Source organism: Thermobia domestica, chromosome 3 (genome assembly GCF_964235325.1).
Source record: "Thermobia domestica chromosome 3, izTheDome1.hap1.1, whole genome shotgun sequence".
Taxonomy (NCBI): Eukaryota; Metazoa; Arthropoda; class Insecta; order Zygentoma; family Lepismatidae; genus Thermobia; species Thermobia domestica.
The window spans coordinates 50,961,272-50,970,565 of NC_137456.1; positions in this window are offsets into that span (position 1 = coordinate 50,961,272).

Below are 9,294 nucleotides of genomic sequence, written 5' to 3' on the forward strand. Positions count from 1 at the left end.
AATATAATACTTACGCAAGGAATCAAGTTGGTTCCTTAGTTGTATATATATATATATTTTCTTATTATTCTCTTTTCTCTTTCTCTCTCTTTTTTTTATTCTTTGTAGCAGGGTTTCCGACCATATATGGATTTAAAACTATCTTGTACTTCTCTATACTACTCTTTTTCCTCTATTTATTCATTCTATACATATAGATATATTTACTTAATTGGTTAGTTACTTGCTATATTTACTTGCTTAATTATTTAGTTATGTATTAATATAACATTTCTTTCAGAAAGCCTGCATCATCATTGAATTTCACGTTAGAAGTTGAATTTCACGCCTTTCACGATAACTTAGTAATTTAACATATTTTAATTAAACCTTGCGTGTAAGATGATCGAACAAAATCGATCAGGTTTGGAACTAGAGAACTTAGATAATATAATTTCATTCGTTCAACATTAACTTTCTTTGGCTGATCTTCCTCGTTTACATTTAAGAAATAACCCCGGCTTAGTTGTCAAATTTTTAATGAAGACTAATCATTTTCCTTTTACGTATGGGCTTTCCTACACTTATCATTTTTTTTTGCTTTTGTTTTTACTGCTGACTAATTAAGGTCTTTTGAGCTAGTTTTCTTATACGACTAAGATTCTTTTTCACGAGTTTCCCATACAGGGTTCGACATGGTGTCTCGATTTCGATACCTAATACAGCCTTTCTACCAAACACCAATTCAAAAGGAGAATAAGGATGGTGTTCGTGTCTCGCAGTATTATAGCGTAACAAGCAGTTCTAACAAATAGAGGCCAACCTTCTGGAGAAGTAGACACATATTTCTTCAATTAGTTTGCCAAATTATGATCATATTTCTCGACTATGGTCTGATATTCATCAAGGAATCTAGTAATAGATTCTTTAGGACTTCCTTTAAATTTCGGCAATTTCAATACCGGTACACTGGCTACTCGATCTCCATTTTCTTCTCTTGCACTTGATTCATCAAGGTTTTGTCTATTTTCTACTTGGAGTTCTTTCGGAGGGGGTGAATTAACTTTTATTGCCTTATTCTCGTCCAAGGGTAATGAATCCTCTGAGGGAGTTTCACTTCATGATTATTTAAAATTTCTTGCCTAATATTATTATATAACAAAAATTCAAGTGCATTATCGACAGTGGGGGAATATTTTATTTGAGGAGGGTGAGAAGCAACTTGCGGATATGTAGGAAAACTTAGATTCTCAATACAAGGTTCTTCATTTATAAACTCTTTAACTTCTTCGCCTGAGTCATATGAGAAAGGACTTGGTGTTAGTACGTCACGTGCAGTCTTTTCCTGATAGAGCACCTTCTTTGCCAATTGTTTAATTTCGTCATTGGAATCATATTTACTTGATTGTGGTGGTGAATTTTCTGGGAGTTTACTTTTCAAGGGTTCGCCCACATGAGGTGGTATGTCAAATGGAAAATAAACTTCATCTTTGACAGCTTTTGAAGCAACTACTTGCTGCTGTTCTTCTTTCTTTAAAGGTGTTGACGCTAATGTAGGGTCAAACTCAAAATCACTCGTCATAATGCCAGGAGACTCTTTGGATGAGCTATCTGCACCTTCATTAGAAGGGTTAGTAAGTTGTTCTGGCTTAAGGAAAATTGTGCGTTTCGCGACCACTGGTTTATATTGTGTACTGTCCAAAGGAGTCAAGGATGGCATTTTATTACAAGTTTCTTCAAACTTAGCTAAATTTTCCTTATAACGCTGCGTTTGTGTTATCGGTTGCCTATCCACAGGATCTGGTAAACTATACTGATGTGGATGGTTTATACGCGGTTCAAGTAAAGTAGGCGAACTGGCTACTGGGAAACTGGCTTGCTGCACGGGCAGATCTGTTGCTTCTTTTGCCAGGGGACATACTTCGGAGCGCAAAGCCTGCGTAAGCGCGGCGTTCTGAGCAAGAATTTTTTCTGCAATATTTGCAACTTGCTTCCCCCGATTTTACAATATAACAAACATAAAATTTTGGTGGGGATTTCTTAGGTTTGAAAAAGGGGAACCAATGGAAAGACATTTTGAATTACTGTTTTCACTATTTTTTTGTTTTCACTAATCAAAATAAATCAAGGGGGGTATTTCACTATGAGCAATATAATCAGATCACAAATTGCCATTAGAATCCATAATAACACGATTGCAATAATGCGACAACTTACATAACTCACTTAAATTATCATGCACTATGAACAAAATACCAAACATAACATAAGACACAAAATAGAAAAGGAAAGATGTCATAGCAGCACCACAAAATTTTTTCGTCCCGAAAAATGAAAAAAAAAGGAAGAAAAGCTTTGGACGAGCCCCCATTTGTGACGATGTGCAGACTCTTTTTAATTATTTAGCTCGTTTTATTCCACCATAATGTAGAGATCTGCTCACGCTAATTCTGTAGCGGATGTCACAAAGAAATATACTTGAATTACACCATGATTTTCATGGGAAAAGTGGTTTAATCTAGGGGAATGACAACATTATTTATAAAAAGTAAGTTTATTACATAGCTAAAATGGTAATATATAACAACACTTGATTTAGTGATTCAACAAAAGTAATGGAATATCTGATAGTACATGGACAGCTAGGTGCATTAATGTATATATATTGATTGACAGGCTAGAGATTGAAATATTTAAGTTAGAAGAAACGGAAGATGAAATACAAGTATGTGACAACAGTTCTTAACCTTGAAAGTTTTATGGTAGGTACACAATTCATTTTGAAGTACCGCATGACATCTCTAAACTTGAATTTTATGATGCAACAAGAGATTATACATACCTTACGGTAGTATTCTTGTAACTCTTAGAAACTTTGACGATGATTCTGTCTGGTCACAACCGACGTCTCGAACCTCTGCACCTTTGCACCGGAACTTCTGAACTTCTCTATAACCGTTTGAGACCTTGAGGTTCTTTTATATTATTCTCGAGAGTCACACCCAAGCCTCACATCCGTCAGTACATCCGTTTTATCATCTCCACAAATATGGAAACTTATTGCTCCTTTGCATTTTGATTGGCTCTTAGAGACTGCCGCACCCAAAATACGTGGCGTGACACACATGTACATACGTGTACTGTCACAGCCGGAAGAATTAAATAGCGTGATCTCTAGACTTATCTATAGATTCATATCTATATAACCAATTTCAACATATTAATGCGGTGTCACGTTGCCAAAATCATGATTATGTATCCTGTAGGATGACTATGAGTAATCTTCGACAAGTAAACTTCCTACAAAATTGCGCAGCAAAAGCAACATTAGTCACTTTCAGAAAGTTTTACGTATTTCCTGTTTCTGTTGCTAGCTTGTAGCAAGTCAAGAGAGAGAAAATGTCTTTTATAATGCATATTAATCCAAAATAGCCTTCTCAATTCCTTCAATAAAGAGCAATGTAACCATATTTTTTGATTCAGCGTCACACCTGGTTCTTGAGGATCCCAGATATCAACCCTATCAACCACAGCAGGGATACCATCGAGTTGAATGTGCCCACCCTGGACCATGGTTCTATCAATCTTCATTGATTATGGGAGGGTGTGCAACGATCAGGATCTGTACACCTCCCCAATACCTCCTGTGTATTATAACGTCCATGCCACGACTCATCGCGAAAGATATGAAGGCAGAAAGAGATGCTAGACAGGTGCCTTTTAGGCAATTATTCATAAGTGCATTTACTAGAGTTAATAAAGTTATGTCATATATGCAAATAATAGTTTTACATGAAGTATTATGCACACTATGCTTCAATGTGTTTGTGTATTCTTGACTGCGCTTCGATTTTTTACCTTTCATAAACTAGAAAATTCCTGCACGCATCCTTGCTAAGATATACAGGTGTCTTCAGTTTGTGAACATGTAGCATAAACGTAATTTGTGTTCGGATGAGGAAACTCAAGATGTGGTAACTATAGTGTGTTTAAACATGTTCAAAATGTTCCTGTACACCATTTTGAAAACACTTCACCTATTATCGCCTTCCTTGTACGTGATAATTTGAGCTGAATTTATGGTATTGAATGATCTTAGATACGTTTCTGCAAGTGAATAAATTTGCTGTAGAGTTTTCAAAGGAGGTAAAATGTGCAGTTTGTTACAGAAAGTAAATTGTATACCTATGTATAATATTTGTCAAATGGTGAAAGTTGATGAGAAATAAAATAAATATTAAGATATTACTCTGAAAAATTTGTACGTTCTTACCCTGTGGCCAACATAACTGTTTTATTCCTTGTAATAGCCATTCGAAACGCATCACGGATTCCTTTCCTCACCCGTATCTCCTGCATATGCCAAAAGTAGAAAGTGGGTTTCCAAAATAAGTCCTCTTTCCCAGCCTGCAGTGCTAACTCATCACAGGAATCACAATGAGATAAATTCAGTTCAAGGCGTGATTCTTGCCATTCTAGATAAAACCATAAATCTAGAGAAACCAACTGCAATTATATGAAAAATATTATCCTTTGTAGGATTTAACAGTATATTATTATATGTTTTAAAGAAATAGTTGATAAAATGTAACATAAAAGTGCTAAAGTATAAAATGCTAAACTATAAAATAATCTATACTTCTTGTATTTATTGCTAAGCGTTCAACACGTCAAATGCACAGACAAGAATATTTTTTAACTGCACCATTTCACATGGTTTAATCTTTTGGATGTTTTGAGCTTTGAATGTAAGGAAAGAAGCTAAGAAAGGAACGTCTACAATTACAATTATACGTGAATTATAAAATTAGACTTTTCGACTCAACTTAAATAGAAAGATTTATTAACAGGTACAGGTTTATATTTTACAAAGATTCAATGAGTAATATAGTGATATAGAATTATCCGTGCACGGGATACACATTTTGTTACTCTATCCAACAGCTCTTACGAACACCGAGTGGGAAAGACAGAATTTCGAAAACCAACTTACAAGGTTAAGACGACTTTCAGTTTCATCTTCCCCCCGAGAACTGCTGTTTTAGCTCATGATTGTAAAAGACTATGATGATGTGGCGACCAATCGAAATAATGGATGCGTGACTGATTGATGTCCCCGTAGCTCCAACCCATCTTATTTATTTACAAAATTTATCTTTATTTTAATGGTCAATTATCAAAGATTGGGTGTTGGCGCAGTCTGTCTTGCTAGTTTTGGATTTGTTCAGTTTCGGTTTGGTTTACATTTATAACAATTTAATGTTTTCCTCTGGTATAGTCTTCAGGGTGTAAAGTTCATAAACTTATTTTAATTGGCAGAAATTTTTTTTTTTTATCATTTCAACAACAATTGTCTTTTTGTTTTTATTTCACTCTGGCGGGGTGTGACACACGAAATAAAATTGCAAATGAATGGTAATAAATATGTTGTTTTACACTTGTTAATTTTTATAAATGAAACAAAACAATTGTTTAAACAATTATGCCTTACGTTAATTATTTACTACATACTGTATTTTGGACAACGAAGTAGGGGAGGATGTGAAGGGTTGAGGATTCTTCGGGATGAGTTTGGAAAGGCTATATCCGAGATTAGGAATGGAAAGGCAACCGGGATAGATAATATACGAATCGAATCCATTTAAAATATGGGCGACGAAGGCAAGAAAGAATTATTCCCACTCTGTAATAAAGTATATGAAACAGGAAATTGGCCAAAATACTTCGTGAAGACGATCATGATATTGATGGCTAAGAAATCAAACCCAAAGACATAAGTGGATTATAGAAGTATTAGTCTCATATCTCATGAAGCTAAAATTCAGCTCCGAATACTGAACAGAAAGTTGTATGGAAAAACAAAGGAAATGTTGAGGAGAAACAGTTTGGGTTCAGGAGAGGTAAGGACACAAAAGATGCATTTGAATTTTTTAAGAGTGATTAGTGATTGATGTATAGGAAAAAGGTAAAACGTGTGTGTCGTATTTATTGATATAGAAAACGCATTTGACAGAGTGAGTTGGAAAGTGTTGTTGGAAGTTCTAAAGAAGATTCGGTTGGAATGAAACTATCGAAGACTAATAAGAAGCTTACATATGAACCAACAAGTAAGTGTTAGGATAGGGAAGGAACTGACAGAGGAAAGTGCAATTGGAAGGGAAATTCGACAAGGATGCTGTCTCTCGCCAACATTATTTAATACTATATATTTAGAAGAGATAGCAAAAAGGAAAACTACATGATGAAGACGGTATCTCAGCAGGACGTAGAAGGATTAGATGTATAAGATTTGCAGATGGTATGACACTTGCTGCAGAATCTGAAAAGGAATTCAATAGGATGACAGAAAACTATAGGAGGGGCTTTGAAGAATATGGAATGAAAATAAATGTTAGAAAGACAAATGCCAATGTGATTTGAGCGAAGTGGTCTTTGTCAAATATAAAAGTGGGAGGGAAGAAAATAGAACAAGCGAATAGTTTTCGATATCTGGGTAGTATTATTAGTAACGACATGAAGTGTGAACTTGAAATAAAAGCAAGAATAGGAATGGCGAAAGAAGCTTTTAGGAGGAAAAAGTGTTTTGTAGATCTTGAAAAAAGGGTTGAGAAAAAGACTTATAAAATGCTTCGTGTGGAGTGTTGTACTGTATGGGCCGGAAACATGGACATTACGGAAAAATGATGAAACACGACTAGAAGCTTTCGAAATGTGGTTGTAGAGTAGAATTAAAAAAAAAATAGTTAGGTCGAGCGAAAAACGAATCAGGGGGTGTTAGAAATGAAGGAGAAAACAACACTTTTAGATATTATTGAGAAGACGAAGAGAAACTGGTTGGGATATTGCCTAAGAAGAAATTGTATCATTAGGGAGGGTTGCGTGGCAGAAAGAGAGGGAGAGGGCGAAGGGGGATACAATTAATGGACGATGTAAAAACAGAAAGATCATACGCGAAGACGAAGGTGTTAGCGGAGGACCGTGGATCATGGAAGCTATTCAGCTGCGGCAAGTGATCTGCCAATAAGAGCAGAATACCTACGATGATCATCATCATGCACACGTATTGATCTTTAAATGTTTCGAACATCAAACTTTATATTTGAATACTACCTTAAGAACTCGTCATAGCAAGAACTTGCATAAAAAACAAGAAAAACGTTTTTGTAAAACAGTCTCAACCATTTCATTGCTCGCAAGTTCATCCTCTGTATTATTTAAGTTCGAAAACACAGAGATATGGTGATCGCATAGAGGAAAGGCATTCTTATAAACAACAAGAAAAGAAGCATACATAATATTTGATCTCCTCTATCCTCCTCTTTGATCCGAAAATAAGAGAAAATCAATTAGAAAAAGCTTCGTATACTATTAGAACTGATGAGGATCTATGTACAGAGTGGTGGCTGTAAGTGACACATTTCTATGTGAAATTCTGATCACAGACAAACATATTATTATTTGATAAATACACAAGTTTTGCACGGATTTATGCAATATATAATATTTTAAAGTAAAGATAGGATTGAAATAAATAAATATGGAAGATAGGAACCCCGCTTTCACCTTATCAATATGAATGAAATATATAACTAAGGATGTTGCTTCTGTCAACATCACTCAAATGAATAAACAAGAGGGCCGAACTCAGTTTTTCTTGAAAATATGAGTAAAATAAATAAGGTAGGTGCAGGTAAATACGTCATGTTAAGGTGTTATATTTTTTATGACCTTATTTTCCACGAAATACAAACAACAAGACATGTGAGTTAAAGAGTAGCCCTTTCCGCTTGTAGCAAAAAAAAAAAAAAAAAAAAAAAAAAATGGGAATGATGCGACGAAATTCTGTTTTGCACCGAAGGTAAAAGAGGAAACCTTACAAAGTGGCATCTTTATCTACATGTGCAGGTAATTACGCCAAATCTAGGATACTACTGGATACTTAGACTTGGAACTGTAATAAGCCTTGCAACTGCTTACACCGTCTATATTATACGAACTCAAATATTATTACACAACATGGCTGAAGCAAACAATAGAATAACCGAAGTGCAAGATGAAGACAAAGAGATAAAATGTAAAAACGATAATCTGGAAAGTTGAAATGAAGTTCAAACCTAAATTGTTTTAGTTCATAACAAGATAAAAAAAAAAAAAGGTGTCACTGTATTGTGACTTAAAAAAACTACACTGATATTACATGGAACATGTAGGACAAACGAAAACATTTTTGTCTTCTGCAGTGTATTTCGTTTTAGATGTTTGGTATTGACTTAGTAGTCATGGAATCACAAATACTGAAATTACTACTAAAGATCAAATTATTCTTAGACGTACACGAAATAAGGCTTCAATTGCTGTAAACAATCGTCAGTGTTCTGAGTTGGCAGGTACTAATAACGAATTCTTAGCTCTTTTGAAATAATAACGTACTTCTACGGAACCTTCCCGAAGCAAACAACACTGCACGGCATGGCGGTTTCAGGGCTGTTTCCCGGAGTATTTGTCAAATCGGACTTGTTCAAGACCGTGCCACATATTGGAGGCGCATTTTAGCGCATTTCCTGAGAAGCACCGGTATATATACCTGCAGTTACCTCAAACAAATAACCGAAAAGTAACGCCGTTTGCATTGCTCCTCTCAATACGGCTGGAATAAATAAGCAACGCCCTCTTCATTAATTCCCGCCCAACTGACTTACCTCTTCTTGCCTAAACTTAGGCTTAAACATCACTGTGACCGTAATTATTATACGAGTTAGCATAGGATATAACAATGGGTCCTAAACCTTGTACCACGAAGCTATGGATTACCACAAAATTGTCGTTGATATATATATATATATATATATATATATATATATATATATATATATATATATGTGTGTGTGTGTGTGTGTGTGATCTCATTAAAATTATTCAGGTAGATTGAAATTTTAAATTGTGTTTGAATTGTTTATTTCATGAATATCAGTTTATTATGGCTCTGTGTGAATTTGTAAATGTTTTTGTTTTTCATGTTTGCTCACCAAAGAGTAGTTTAATTAGATTTTCGTCATTTGATTAACACACAGAGCCCAGAGAATATTGCAATAACAATTTTATCAATATTTTATGTATATAAATAAAAATTAACTAGGCGATTTTTGCTTGTTACAATCTTTGTGCACCACTTTCACCACTTTACCGTTTTTGACGATTTTTGGTATATGAGTGGTCCCTGGCCTAACACTGTAAGAGTAATATAACTCCAAAAATGTTAATTGCAATACACGGTCTGTGTGGCCGGGACATTGATTTTTATTTATGAACCATACA